Genomic DNA, 15,683 nt, shown 5'->3' with positions numbered 1-15,683 from the left:
CCAAGGATGGACTGCACATCCCTAGTGATGACTTAAATTCATTCACAGTTTGGGTTTGCAACACCGTTTAATTACTTTAGATCCCCAGTGAGGTAAATTACCACTCCTAACTCAGTCAGTTTCGGTTCCTGCATAGGGACTGAGGTGCTGTACAAGATTTGTGTTTCTTTTTATTTTCCATTGGAATAGCCACATGAGATGTTCTGATTTTTCAACAGACCCTCCTGGCCTCTTTGTCTCAGTCAGAAGTTTTCTATTAAAAAGAAAGAAAAAAAAAATGCTCCTTACAAGAAGATACCACACATCTTCTGTTTAACCCCAGGAGTCCTCTCTCCAATTTGAAAGTCAACATCAGACAGAGAGGTAACGCTTTTTTGTTTTGTTTCAATCCGAACTCTCACAGTTGTTCAAATTGAATCAAGAAGCAAGAGTTTCAAACTAAGTGGTGAGCTAAAATAAAACTGGGAGACATTCGTTCTAAAGGTTGTATGGGAGAAGTGCCGAGTACACCCTGAGAGAAAAATAAAGGAGGGGGTAAGTTCTCCATAAAGAGGTTATGGCTACACAAGAATCCACAAAGCAATGTGTAGGAAGAGAATGTACATACCGCCCGCAGCATAATCCAAGTTGCTGTAATACAGCTTGGTGAAACATTTCAGCACTGGGGTTTTTGAAAAAACTCGGTGAGTGAGATGCCTTCAGAAATAAAAACAAAGTTGGGTTCCAAGAATCTTAGCGATTCTTGTCCCCATCTGGCAACACGGACAAATGTGCATGTGTGAGTGCGTGTGCGCCCACCCCACACACACACGTGATAGGACAAGGCTGCTGTGTCTAAAGAGAAACATAGAACAATTTTCTCTTCGGGATGCTGGATCAAATTCCCAGTCTCCTAACTAGGTTAGGACTTTGTCCCTGCTTTGAGCCTTGCCTTGTGGCAGAGAATAACCTCCTGCTCCATTTCTATTCCCTGCAAAAATAAAACCTTCAAGAAGAAAGAATGTCCTATTGTTGGAGCAGAATTATTCCTCCAGCTTCTCAAAGAGGAGGTATTTTTGGCATCTGGGAAGAGATTGTGTCCAGAGGGGCTTCTTAGTTTTACAGCTGGGTCCACTCAAACCAGTCCAACAAGCCAGCATTACATAGAGGAGCCCAGCCAAACACAGACACTTCAATCACGCTCAATTCACTTGGGTTCTGGTAAATGAAATAAACCCCCAAAGCTTGGCTTTTTATTTTTCTTAGGGCAAAGTCCATTTAGAATTGATATAATCGCTTGCTATGGTTACATATGCCACATTTATTTTTAAATAGCTCCACATCCCAAGGGCTCCTGATTTCCATCCACACGGCAGGTAGAAAGGCTGCAGGAAAATCATTTTCAACACAGTCTACATTTTACCAGGTTCCAAAAAAGCACATCTGGAGATGCACACCTAAGTTGGTGAGAAGCTGGGCTGCCTGGTAAATATGCCCTGCATTTTGGGTCCTGCTAAAGGATGCCCAGCCAGAGACATGGCTGGGGATGAAATCCATCCCATAATCTGCTAGCCAAGCTGAACATCCTGTCATGGGGCTGCAACTGCCTAGAGGAAGAGGCCTTTTTTTTCCCTACCCTGTGTAAATATTTCATCCACTCATAACTCTTGTGCATGTGGGGCTGTGTCTGCAAGTCACCTAATAGGTGACTGGGGGCCCTGGTTAAGAAGTCCTGTGTTTGCTCTTGAATACCAGTGGAGGTGGATCTACAGAAGGCCGTTCCTCTGCTATACGAGGGCTCAGGGGCCAGACTTTCACAGCCCCTGCCAAGAAGCTGACTAAGATGCGGACCAACACCAGGATAAGACTCAAGCTCTCTCTGACTCGGGTTCCTCTGCTTCCTGGCTGAATGGTATTTTGTGCTTCTCCTGAGGAAGGTGACGACATTTGCCTACTCTTATCCAGGGCTGGTGCTTTACTTCTCTTCCTTATCAGTTCCTTGCAGTCAGGGACTGGGTCTCACTCATCTTTGGATGCTAAATAGAGTCCAGCTGAGTCTTGATGGTTAATATCTTGTTTAATCCAGAAAAATTGCAAACTGTGACCTGTAGACCAGCCTGGCTGCTCGTGTATCAAGAATTGTGTATCATCTGGCACAGACAGAGTTTAGCAAGTTATAAATTAGGTTTCATGTTTTACATACATTCTTACATTTACAAATGGAGGGGCTTCACATTAAAATCTGCATTTCTGGTTTCTTTGGAAAAACTGGGGATGCTGGCATCACTGGCTTTGCTTTGTCTCGTGACAGCATTCAGCCAGAGCAGAGGAGCTGCTAAGGCTTTTTGATCTGGCGTGTTCTCTAGGTCACAGAGTCACCATGGTGCCTTATTCCTTCCTGTGAACTATCTGCCTTGCTCTTCTACGAATACGGTTTAATTGAATAGGAGTCCATTGGAATAATGATCCAATAATCTCCCTTATTATATTCAGTTACCGGATCCAATGCTGTAGCATGGAGTTTGTCAACTTTTTTCTCCCTTATCATCCATGGTAGATGACTTGCACATGTGCAACACACTCTCAAGGGTGCTGTCAGTGTTATTCTAGCTGTAACAAGACTGTGAGATGGTTGCTATGGCCTGGAAAACTCTCTTCTTAGAAAGAGAAAGCAAATGCTTTGCAGGCTTCAGAAAAGCTATTACTGGTAACAAATTTCTTGTGACATCTCACAACTGATCATGACACACTTGTGTGGAGTGAGAGTGCAGTTGCGAATAGCTTTGAAGCTGAAAAAGGAAAAGCATAAATAAGTTTAGAGAATTGTGTTTATAAAGCACGATAGAAAAGCAGCAACAAGACCTCCCAGTAAATAATTTTAGGACAGAGTAAATACTAGGTTTACTAACTTCAATTCAGTTTCCCACACATATATTTATGACCAGGGCCAGCCCACTACATGGGAGAAATTGGCAGCCACCTTCTTCTTGTGATCGGGCTGGTAAGGAATCTCTACTATTACACTCATTTCTAGGATTTAGGTAAAGACAGGGTATTGTCTCTAGGAGACTCTTGAAGACAGAGAAGATCAACAGATTCTCTCAGATGCTCTCCTAGAACTTGAATTAGGGTCGGTGTCTTAGATTTGTGGTTTGTACCAAGAGAGTAGCAGGAAACCTGGATCTGTCTCAAGAGAAGGCATGGAGGCTGAGAGCTCAGCAGCAATCGGGAGGGAGAAGCAATAGGTCTGGACAGGGGGTGACAGAACCAGATGAAGGATTGACAGAGAGCCCTGGGGAGCTGAGTGCTGACTTAGGGAAAGAGACCCAGGAGATGAGCTTTTGAGAAAGAAGAATGGAGTAATGGCAAAATCCACGGGGATGGATTACTCCAGAAGTTCTTTCCAAAGCTGGTTTTGCTGGTGATTTTGAAATTCACCAGTGTCATACGGGCTCATTTAAGGCATGGTAGATGGATTGCCTTCACCTGGGGGGCAAGTGGAACGTCAGATGCTAGTCCCTAATGCAGAGTGTGGTTTTTGTCTTAATCACCAATCTTTCTTTTTTCAGGATTTTTAATAGGGAGACTGGCATTTTGCCTGAGAGCAATAGGGTCTTAAGATAAAGTATTGGACGTCTGATGTTTCTAGAAATTAGATTGTTAACAGGCACAGTAAATGGATCAGGTGGTTCATTTTTCTTTGCAGGCTGGATTATGTACAAGTTGGCCTGGGCAAATTAGGAACCATCCATTGAGAATTAAGTATTTATTACTCTGCCCAGGCTCTGATTTCTTCAAATTCAAAGATGAAGAATTTTGAACGAAAAAGAGGTTTTCAGAAGCTTCTAAAAAGGTGGTGTAGACTAATGGTTTTAGTCATAGCTCTTTAAGTTGTTTTTACCACCTCTCAGAGGGACTTAAATTTCAGCTGTCTGAGGCTGGCTAATTACTGAGGTAAAGTCAAAAGTTGTTCTGTGCTCAGAGAGGACAGGGGAATAAAAGCAGTGAACCACAAAACTGTGTCAGGAAAGTTTACTTTTCATGGTCATTGAATTAACGAAGGAACACGGCAGCTCTGGTCCGTCTCTGTCTGTCTTCATGTCACCCTGGGCCTCGGTGCCACAAAGGGAGAGACTCTTGTCAGACCCAAGCACCTTTTCCACCATAGGGGAGCTGGCAAAAACAGAATGCTCCTTGATTAGGAAAAAAAAAGGTTGGAAATTGCTAATTCTCACTTTCCACTCACTTGCTTAAAATGTGACAATTGTGTTTCTGGGGTGTCCTTTGAGAGACACAAGGATGAGAAGTGGAGTCGGGGGCAGAAAACACAATGCCTGCCTTTTTTCCCTCTGGAGACAGAGAGAGAGCAGAATGATTTGCAGGTGGCCCCATCTGCAGCCACAAGGAATGCAACGACTTGGAAAAGAGCTCTACTTTTTTTTTTTTTTTTTTAATTGCAAAAAAAGAATGAGAAGAAAATGCTAATAGTTGCAGCTAGAAAATATGCCTGGGAGTATGGCCTTTATCATCTGCTTTTGAAGTAGGGGTTGAGAAAGAGATGAAGCCAGGGAGAGTACCCAGAGGGCTGATCAGGCGTTCAGAGCGCTGTGGGCACCAGGACACTTTGGCACCTGAGGGAGAAACTTTTCTGTAAAGTCATTTCAAACTTGCTCGGTGATTTGGTGAGAATAATTTACATGGTCTTCTAAATGGTATATTCCTGTTTCATCTCCAGACAAGAGCGCAAGAGATGTTTATAAAGACCTTAGCCTCTGTTTAGGGATGTCTAAATGCATTCTGGTAATTAACTTAACTTTGATCCAATGCAGTGCTTTTTCTTGGTAAAATAAATAAATCAGTGAAGGTTCTGGAATACTCTCCCCATTGAGACCCCTATCATTAATATCAAACTGAATTATTTCAATGGATATTGTTAAGTCTGTTTTTTTTTAAATCTCCTATCTGGTTTTCCTATTAATAAATAATATTAACTATCTATTAATAAGAGTTCAAAGTGAAAAACTTTAATTTATTAGTGCAATGCTTATCTTTTCTCATAAAACAAAACCTAAGAGTGTTCTATATAAGACTGTCCACATGTTGGTAATATTCTTGTCATAATCTGCATCTCAGTTCCTCACTATATTGTTAGGAAGGCTTAGTCACATGGCACAAGCAATAAAGAGAAGAGACCACAGTTCAGCTTCCATAACAATGAATGGATTACGTACATTCAACTCCTCTTGCCATTTTTATGTATCTCTCTTCCCTGAAACCCAGAAGGGAAAGAGTGAGGTAGAATTACTATTTAGCTGAAAAGAATCACAGGCTAATATGTACTAGATATACTGTCACCCTCCTCTTGTCCCTGTTTCCTGGTATTTCCTCAGCTGTGGTGTCTGCGAAATGGACTGGTCCAATATCAGACCTGGAGTTATGAAAGGAAGTATGATTCTTTTCATAAAGGGAGAAACAGATATATTTAATCATTTCATATGAACATTGAATTTCATCAATATAGCGCATCTGGTACCAGTCCGCAGCCTGGGGGTTGAGGACCCCGAGTTAGACTATCCAGTGACATTGGCCCCTAATGAAAAGACTGTGGAATCCTTGAGAAAGGCAAGGTATTGTCATGCTTGATATAGGATACTGCACCCCACAATTCTTCCCAGCCACACTCTTGCAACTCGAAGGTTGCAAATTCAGGTGCCTACTTGGCCAGGAGAGGAAACTGAGTGACTGAAGTGGGAAGGTGTGAGAAATGAACAGGGAAAGATGGGAACCATGGTAAACAGGAAAGAATGTCTCATGGTGTGAGGGTGGAGTTACCACTCAGACTAGTACTTAATGGAAATGAAGCCTAGTGTTACCCTTTTGATTTTTTAAATGAGAAATAAGAAACCTAAATTTTCATGTGAATTTGCCCAAATTTTTAAGGTTGGCAATTTATTAAAAAGTTTAACAGCGCTGAACTATCCTTGCCTATTGGCTGCCTTAGAGGGCACTCTTATTTTTCTTGCATAAAAGCCCCCTCACTGAAGATGACCATTGCTTTAACTTTACCTGCAAGCCCTAGCTTCTCTAAACTCTGGAACAGACCTCCCCCTGCCCATCTGTTTCTCAGAAGGAAGCTCATGTGACACAGCTGGCTGGTACAGACCCTGACATAACATCACAGCATATCCAGGGCAAAAGATGAGCAGGGCCTTGGGGCAGGCATAGAACGAGGACAGGACATTTTTGCCATAGACAGAAAGTGGCATTTTGACCTCCTAGTTCTGCTACGATGATAATATAAGGGGACACCCGCGGCTGCAGGGTTAGGATGGTACCCACTGCCACAAAATGGCCCTGTCTGTCTCTGGTGGAATTCTCCTTCCTGTGAGGGAGCACTTAGGCCAGGGAAGTTGTGGGTAAGAGATCTGAAAATGGTCTAAATATCCTTTTAAAAAAATCCTCTTAAGATGGTCTAAAACCTTTTCCCCCATTCTAAAATACTCTTTCTGAAACCCAGCCCAACTCCCTTTATTTGTGTTAGCATATTTGCCCTTGAGTGTGCCTGGGTGAGTTTACTCTGTCACCTAAGAAGCAAAAGAAAGCAAATTCAATTTTATGTAAGTAGTGAAAGAAAAATACCATCAAGAATCTTCAGAGCAGCAATTGTAGATGTTTTGCACCAGGGGAATTGAGAATGTGCTTTGCGAAAATGACAAAAGGTTGCTAACAAGAGTCAACAAACCAGTTTGGGAACTGATGTCCCATAAAAATGATGGCCACTTGACAAGGTATGGGAGCCATAAAGGGCACTGGTACACAGCAGAGACCTCAGGTCCTATCTTTACAATGAGGCAGACATCAGTTCACTCAAAATGGCTTACAACTGATGTCTTTGCTATTCTCCTACCGAAAGCAGTGTCTCATTATTTGAATATTGAAACATGGAATCAAACAAACCTATCAATCTATTTCTCCTAGTTATTTGCATTTCAAATTAGTGAGGTCTTTTAAAATATTCATGTTCTTTGACTCAGTAACACCACTTGCAGGAATTTACTCCAAGGAAACAATTCTACACAATAGCAAAAAACAGAAAACAAGCTAAATATTCAGTAATAGTGGAACGGTTAAGTAAACCACAGTATATGATCTCAGTGAAATGTTATACAACCATTGCAATGATTATAAGGACTATGTAATAACATAGAAAATACTTATGTTAAAATGTTGTCAGAAAGGCAAGATGTAAAATTCTAAACAAGCATGATTTTATATTATACAAACCAGCCAACTAGCGAGCAACAAAATCCTTTGTACAGGAAATACAGGATTACAGAAAAATTCATTGAAAAGTTAACAGTAGCACTGTCTGGGTGATATCAGTTTTTCTCTTCTTTCCTTAATTTTCTGTATTTTCTAAAATGAGCATATATTACTTGTGTAATGAAAAAAGTATACATTTAAAAATGGGGCTCACTCCCAACGCTTTAGAAAATGATAGCTAGGGACTTCCCTGGTGGCACGGTGGTTAAGAATCTGCCTGCCAATGCCGGGGACACGGGTTCAATCCCTGGCCCAGGAAGATCCCACATGCCGCGGAGCAACCAAGCCCATGTACCACAACTCCTGAGCCCGTGCGCCACAACTACTGAAGCCCGCACACTCTAGGGCCCTCGTGCCGCAACTACTGAGCCCGCGTGCTGCAACTACTGAAGGCCACGTGCCTAGAGACTGTGCTCCACAATAAGAGAAGCCACCGCGATGAGAAGCCCACGTGCCGCAACGAAGAGTAGCCCCCACTCGCCGCAACTAGAGAAAGCCTGGGTGCAGCAATGAAGACCCAAACGCAGCCAAAAAAAAAAATAAGAAAAAGAAAATGACAGCTAACACAAAATGAAGCAGTCTCTTCAACAAAGTGGACGTAGGGTTATCATTAGCAGGATTTTCTAAAGCGAAAATATTCATCCAGCGCAATAATGATCCAAAAGCACTGCTTGTGAGGAGGGGAAATAACTCCAACATTTCCCTCAAATAACTCTGCCAACACTGTGCACAGAATCAAGTTAATTATTCCAAGGATGGTTTACAACCCAAAGCAAGAGATTTTCTTATTTTTGTCATAATCTCAGTGAAACCTTGTACACGTGGTACCATCAGTGAGAAAATTAACCTTATTAAAATCCTGCTACAGTATTAAATAAGGGATTTCCATGGAAGCAGATTCAGAAAGTTGAATGAATGTAATGTGAAGTGGAATTTCCTTTCATTTTGTACCCCCTCCCCTCATAAACCTCTGCCCTTCAATTTCATCAAGTGATCCTTTGTTCTGACATTCTGGGCAGGAAGTATGGAGAGAACTGATCAACTTTCCTAACACCTCTTGTGAGTTTTGAATATGCACGTGTTCGAATACATCAAACACATCTGCTTCAAGACAGTCCATGCTAAATAACCTCACCATGTGTAATTCATACACCACACCAGCTCCCTTCCTCTTGTCTCCCCTTCATGTAATAGCAACTCACACAGACACACACTAGAGTTTTCCCAGCCTGATATTTAAAATGGAGGAAAACAAATTTGCAACAGGAACGTGAAAAGCACTATGTTGCTATGTCCAAATAACCATCAAGAGAGAAATAAATCAAATTCAGCAAGTGAGAGGAGAGATGGGAAAGGGAGAGGACTGAGAGGAGAGGAGCGAAATTTAGGCTGGAAATTCCATTGTGTGGTTTTCAAAGGCTTTTCTGAGCTTTCTCTTTCTATTATCACCTTACAAATAGCCTATTGAGTAGAAAAGGATGCAAATATTTGTTTTGGGTTTCTTGCTACCTTCTTCTAGAAGATGGAGAAAAATGTTAAAGAGGATATTTTATTATTCTTGTATCATTTTTGCTTTATTTCACTGAAGTGGCCAAAAGACACAAAGTGAACATACAAAAACAAGCATTACTATTGATGCCACATTGACTTACTTTTTCATCTTGTTTTCTTCGTGTGTGTGTGGCTCAGGCTACTAGAAGAAATGTATTGATTGGTCGACAATTACTCCTAAGATCCTTCCGTAGGGATGTGTATGAATTAAGTTTGTATGTTTTGAGAATTAAGTTTGAAGTAGACAAAGTTTATATTAGCTTTCCCTAGTCATTATCATCTTTCCTTTCATTTGTACAAATTAAATACTACATGCTTTCCCCTGGCCTCTTTCCTAGTTTGCTTGGTTGTATCTGAAAAGTCTTCAAATTTGCCACGGCTTATCCTCAGGGGAACAGAATCACCGGCATTGACATCTGCAACAAGGCTTCAAATTTGGTTCTGAAAGTAATCTGGGCAGAATTATTTTCTGTCTTTGAGCATTAGTTTACTTATTTGAGTCTGTTCAAAAAAAAGGTTAATAGTACAGAGCTTAATTGAATGGAATTCCCAAGATGTTAAGTTAAACATCATTTATGGAAAACCGCATTTAGTTCATAAGCCCATCAGCAACACTCAACAAGGACATGAGGATGCATGTCCTACCACTAAATGCTGCCTCACAAATCCAGCAAGTCCTTTCCTTTCCTAACTGGTTTTCAATTCACAAAGGGATCTGACCTTTACCCTATGGTTTCGTATTTCCTTTAAAAGTCAGAAAAAAGTTATGAAAGAGTTTACTAAAATGTCTTATAAAAGACTGTCCATTCCTCAAAAGCTGGCTCTTGCCTCTCAGCTTTTCTCTTCATCCATTTCCACTGGGATTTGAAACATTACTTTAGTTCCCAAGTCAGGGAGGACATTTCTCCTTATTTCCCACATATTCCTCTGACCGGAGCATATATTTAAAATAGCAGTAGCTTGCAAAATGGAATAAACAATTCCACAGGTGTTCCAGTGCCCACTCAGACTTGTCAGGAGGTGTGGAGATGGCCTCTGAATGGCTGGGAGACTGGCAAAGTGGTGCTAGAATTAACCAATGTAAGAGTTCCTCAGTGAGTTGTTTCTCAATTAAAAAAATAAAACAAAAATAGGGCCCCATAGCCACTGTGCCCTGTGTTAAGAACATTATGCATTACCTATTCCAATCTGAACGATTCCCTGGCCGCTATGAACCCTTGGTTTTTCCTCCCAGTCGTTCTGTCCCAGGAGGAATTTTGCTGTGTGACCCTAGCTGCCAGCCCAAATCTTTACTGGTCTCAGGTCCTTAGTGATTCCACTAACATCCACCCTGAAAACTTTGACACTTCCTTTTATAGTGACATAGGACAGCCCATCTCTTTGTGATTGTCCTAATGAAAATGGAATTCAGCTAGTGCGCACGCACGCACACGCACGCACACACACGCACACACACACACACACACACACCCCATACACATACAAATTCTTCTCTTGCTTCCAAACCCAAATGCTTTTACTTTCCTTTGATTTTCAGCATGCCTCTTTGGGAGTGAAGAGCTTCATTGTTCGAGGCAAGTTTCAGTGAATGGGTCATTTCCTGGCCTTCTGCATTGCGAACACACTCATGATAACAATTAATGAGAGGAAGGGTTTTTATGATAGCGTCCAGCTTCCGGTTTTCAGCTCTTAGATTCTCCCTATATGCGCACGGATCCTATTACCTCTGGGAGAGCTCTTATTAATCTCAGTGTCAGAGCTGTTTCAACAAATCTACTGTAATAATGAAAAGTCATCTTATCACACTTTGCTCTCAGTAAATTTACCATTCTTTGATAAGGTTGCAAACAACTGGGAAGTAATTGATCTGTAATTAGCGTGGCAACTGCTGAAGAGAGTCTGGGCTGGGGTTTCAACATTTATCTGCCCAGCACAGCACATCCTTCTCCCCAATGCTAAATTATTTAGCATTCCTTTCAAATACAAATGGTCTCAATGGGTTCTCCATTATTTTAAGAACTTTCTGAAGAGGAGGCTAACATTTAAATTTGTGATTATCTGTCACCAGTGCAGTGCTTAGAGGAGCTGGGAGTGGAGAGGGATCATTTTTCACACATGACTTGCCTGCTGAAGCCAGCCTGTGCTATGAATGGAGAAGGACGGGGGCTCTTTGATCTGAACCAAACTTGCGCAATTTATCTTTCAAATGCACTAAAGCTTTTGATAAATGTCAATTTGACAATTAAATTCTTCAAGGGCCACAATATATCACCATCACAGTGTCTATTTTTGAGGGTTGGTCAGCCATGACATCTTTCAGCAGACTGCAGCAAGCAGAAGTCAGAGGAGGAATGATAGCTCTCAGGCTTTGCTCTTCTACACGTGGTATTTTTATCTCTTGCTGAGTAAAAGAGCTGTGATCTTTTCCTTCAAGACAGGGCACAGTTTAGGGTTTGCCTTGCAACCCAAAGGGATTGTGTTTGAGATCTGTCCTCTGTCATTTCTCTGATAGTTCAGGGGAGAAATGAATGAAATTTTTCTTGTCATTTGCCCTTTTTGACAGTCTATTTGCTACATTAATATATATATATGTATAGTCTACTATATTAATATATATATGAATATATATGTATTTCTCTTCTCAAAGGTATTTTCCTTTGTGTTTTGCAAGAGACAAGACAAGGCAAGCCTGCCGTTCTCAAAAGTCTCAAAGTTGGTAGGAGGGCAGAAGTAGGATCACTGAGTTAGGACTTTGGTTTTATGTAAAACCCAGTTTAATGACAAAAGTCATTGTTAAGTCAAAGAGTGTAGATCGTAGTTGCAGGTTGAAGGGAATGGAGAAAATAAACGGTAGGCATGAGGGTTTGAGGTGAGATTTCACCTTCAAGGCCATTTCAATCTTTTAGGGTACAGGAACTACAAAGTTATTTCATGCCTAAGCCTAGATCTTTCTATGCTTCTTTGAGAACTAAAATAGCTATCAGATCATGAAGAAGGACTGGTCCCTGCCTTCTCAGGGTTGATGTTCAAAAGCACTTATCCTCTTTGCTCTTTTTGCTCCATGAAAACTCAACCCTTACTGGAAGAATAACAACTGTAATGTGACATTTTGAAATGTTTCACATGAAAGATTATTGCGAACTCCATGGTTACGAAGGAGTTTCTGAAGTGCTGACAAAGGAAGACGCTTTGGATGGAGCAACAATGCCTCTGTGATCACCTTTTAAGCTCTTCCGTCATCACAGATAGTGCTGCCATGGCCCAGTGTGGTCCCACCACCCAGACATTTGGCACGGATATGATTCTATCTTTTGCAAAACTGACATTTCAGTATGATTGTGAAGAAGACTAAAGCTCCCTCATCAGCTGGCTGACGTGCTGAAAATACAGACATAAGATGCTGCTCTGATGTCTGTGTGGTACCTTTTCTCAAGAACTGAGGAGAATTGCTATAATCCTTACTATCTCTAAGAAAAAGTAAAAAAGAACCAACTGACTGAGTGTCTTGAGGGCATCTCACTGTTTCCAACACAGATTAATTTTTTGGATGGGCTATCATGCACTATTGTCAATCAAACCCTCCTAGAATCATAATGTGACATCAGCCCTCAGTACAGCTAGAGTCATGAGTGCTGAAAGTTAGCTACAAAACAAATGGAGGTCACGTCCCTGACCTTCAAAATGTTTGCAGTCTCTAACTTTTTTTTAAGGACTGAGAATAACAATTATTCTGTAGTTGGAGCTACCAGAGGATATTTGTCATATGCTTAAGGTTATTTCATGATGGCAAAACTGGATGTAATGACAGGAAAAAAAAAGTTATTTTGGTCAACGCCATTTCAAAGTACAGTTCTAAATAGCACCAACAACTCTAGTTGAAATTTAGCAAGTGATCATTTAGCTTTTCTATGGCAGCCGTGTAATATTTAGTTCTTTGTTCTGCTGTGCCTATTATTGTAAGGTACACACATGCCCTGCAAGTAAAATTCTCTTTTTCGTTTTTCTCGTATTTTCTCCAACCGTATCTTATTGGATACACTTAATAGATCAGTAAGTAGGTAAACCTCTACTGATGGATAAACAATTATCCATTTTAAGTACTGATATTCAGACATTCCATATATCATAATGCATTTTTTAAGAGATGGGCAACGTCCTTTGGAACGATATTGCTGATGTAATAAACTTCTAAACTTTCATTCTCTATGTAAATTGTCTACTGAAATATCACTAAATTAATCATTGACATTAAACATATGAAATCAGATTAAAAAATTAATCCATAATTGAAAATTTCATCATTTACCCCCAAATAGCGCTTGGTAAGTGTCTCATGTTATCTAACACTCTCCCCTGCATCATTGGATGAACTGCTTCCAGAACTGCCCAGATTTTGTCCTTTTCACTGACTTTTGATACATCACACACTGTAGTAGGCGGAGTCTGAGGCAGAAGCACAAATATAGGCCAAGATATCACATCTAAATATTTAAAAGTTACACATTATGTCTAAAAATTATAAAAGTTATACATTAAAACTAGCACTCAATAAAATATGTTTATTCTTCTACTTTGGTAAATATATGTTCATAATAACAAAATTGAGTAATGTGTTAAAAAAAAGTAGAGTTTTTATATGACTGAAAGTCAGCAAAATATAAAATGACAGAATTCAGTTACTTTTACACATGTCTGGATGTTTTGGTGATGTACTGCTGATGTTTGGATGGATAATAAAATAAGACATATATAATTCATAAGTTATTATATATATGTATCCCCTAAAATTCTTTTTCTTGCCTTCCTTTCAACAAAATTATATTGCTTTATTTATTAAAAAAAAATTGTATTTAGGTGAAATTCACATAACATAAAAGTTACCATTTTAAAGTGAACAATCAATGGCACTTAGTATATTCACCATGTTGTGGAATCTAGTTCCAAAACATTTTCATGACCCCAAACAGAAACCCCACTCCCTAAGTACTAACTCACCGTTTGTCACTCCTCCAACACCTGGCAACCATGAACAAAATTATACTGTAATGATTAAGATTTTTTTCATACATTTTTGTTCTACTGCCAAAAATCATCATGTGTTAAATGTGAAAGGTACTAGTAATCAAATATATGAAATTCAAATACATTTTTTATCAAACACTTAAATCACTGGGTGGGAAGGAGGGGACTCTGCCCTGCAGATGCTGGACCCGCTGGCACCACGGGTGTGGCTGCCCTGCTGTACCTGTGACATTGGGGCAAAGAGGAAGCAGCTATTTCTATGCTTTAGTGCTCAGAACAGTGGGTGCCAAGAATGGTTTGTAGCTGGACATTGCAAAAAAAGCCAAAAAACCAAAAAAAACCCCACTTAAATCAAACATAAAAATTATTATTGGGTTGGCCAAAAAGTGCCTTCAGTTTTTAAGTAAAAATAAGAAACATTTTTCATTTTCACCAAGAACTTTTATTGAACAACGTATTCACCATTTTGTTCCACTACCTTCTGCCTTTTTTCAGGCAACTTCATAATTCCATCTTCCCAAAACTTTTAATCTTTTTGAGCAAAGAAGTGCTCCAGGTGCCTTTTACAGTCTTCCAGGGAATTGAAATTTTTTCCATTAAGAGAATTTTGTAAAGACCGAAACAAATGGAAATCTGAAGGTGCAACATCTGGTGAATATGGCAGATGAATCAGAACTTCCCAGCCAAGCTGTAACAGTTTTTGTCTGGTCATCAAAGAAACATGCGGTCTTGGGTTATCCTGATGGAAGATTATGCATTTTCTGTTGACTAATTCTGGACACTTTTTGTTGAGTGCTGCTTTCAGTTGGTCTAACTGGGAGCAGTACTTGTTGGAATTTATCGTTCGGCTTTCCAGAAGGAGCTCATAATAGAAGACTCCCTTCCGATCCCACCATATACACAACATCACCTTCTTTGGATGAAGACCGTCCTTTGGTGTGGTTGGTGGTGGTTCATTTTGCCTGCCCCATGGTCTCTTCCATTCCACCTGTTGTACAGTATCCACTTTTCATCACCCGTCATAATTTGTTTTGAAAATAGAACATTTTCGTTACGTTTCTGTAGAGAATTGCACATGGAAATATGGTCATGGTCAAGAAGGTTTAGCTTCACTTATGTGGAACCCAAACATCAAAGCAATTAACATAACCAAACTGGTGCAAATGATTTTCAACACCTGATTTGGATATTTTGAGTATGTTGGCTGTCTCCCACGTGGTATATGATTGCTCTCAATTAATGTCTCAATTGGATCACTATCAACTTCCACTGGTCTACCTGACCGTGGAGCATAGTCCAGTGACAAATCTCTAGCATGAAACTTCAAAAACCACTTTTGACAAGTTCGATCAGTCACAGCACCTTCTTCATACACTGCACAAATCTTTTTTTGCGTTTCAGCTGCATTTTTACCTTTCTTGAAATGATAGAGCATAATATACCGAAAACGTTGCTTTTTTCTTCCATCTTAATATTAAAATGGCTACAAAAAATTCACCAATTTTGATTTTTTTTTTAATGCAAGCTGATATGACAGCTGTCACAATACAATCTAACAAAATTGTTTCGAATGAAGTTAAAGACAACTAAGCACTACTAGAGCCAGCTTACAGAGAAAACCGAACAAACTCTTTGGCCAATCCAATAGTTTTCATATATTTTTCAAGAATGTTATTTTTCTTCTACAATATTAAAATTACATATTAAAATTAAAAGGCAAAATATAAACTACAATTACTGACTATATGAATTTTTCATAAACTTTCAAAAGTAAAGTTGACTTTTTAATGTACTTTTAAAAAGTTGTA

The 15,683-nt window shown here is 39.9% G+C and overlaps 1 non-coding gene across 1 annotated transcript; it reads left to right on the top strand.

Annotated features, from left to right (window-relative positions):
- The first annotated feature begins 14,053 nt into the window (after positions 1-14,053).
- LOC117200574 (small nucleolar RNA SNORA43) lies at positions 14,054-14,188 on the top strand. Its single transcript, XR_004482169.1, has one exon. It is a non-coding gene; the product is annotated as a small nucleolar RNA SNORA43 (small nucleolar RNA).
- The last annotated feature ends 1,495 nt before the right edge of the window (positions 14,189-15,683 follow it).

The sequence above is a fragment of the Orcinus orca genome, chromosome 3 (assembly GCF_937001465.1).
Source record: "Orcinus orca chromosome 3, mOrcOrc1.1, whole genome shotgun sequence".
Taxonomy (NCBI): Eukaryota; Metazoa; Chordata; class Mammalia; order Artiodactyla; family Delphinidae; genus Orcinus; species Orcinus orca.
This window is presented reverse-complemented; position numbering and strand designations above follow the sequence as displayed.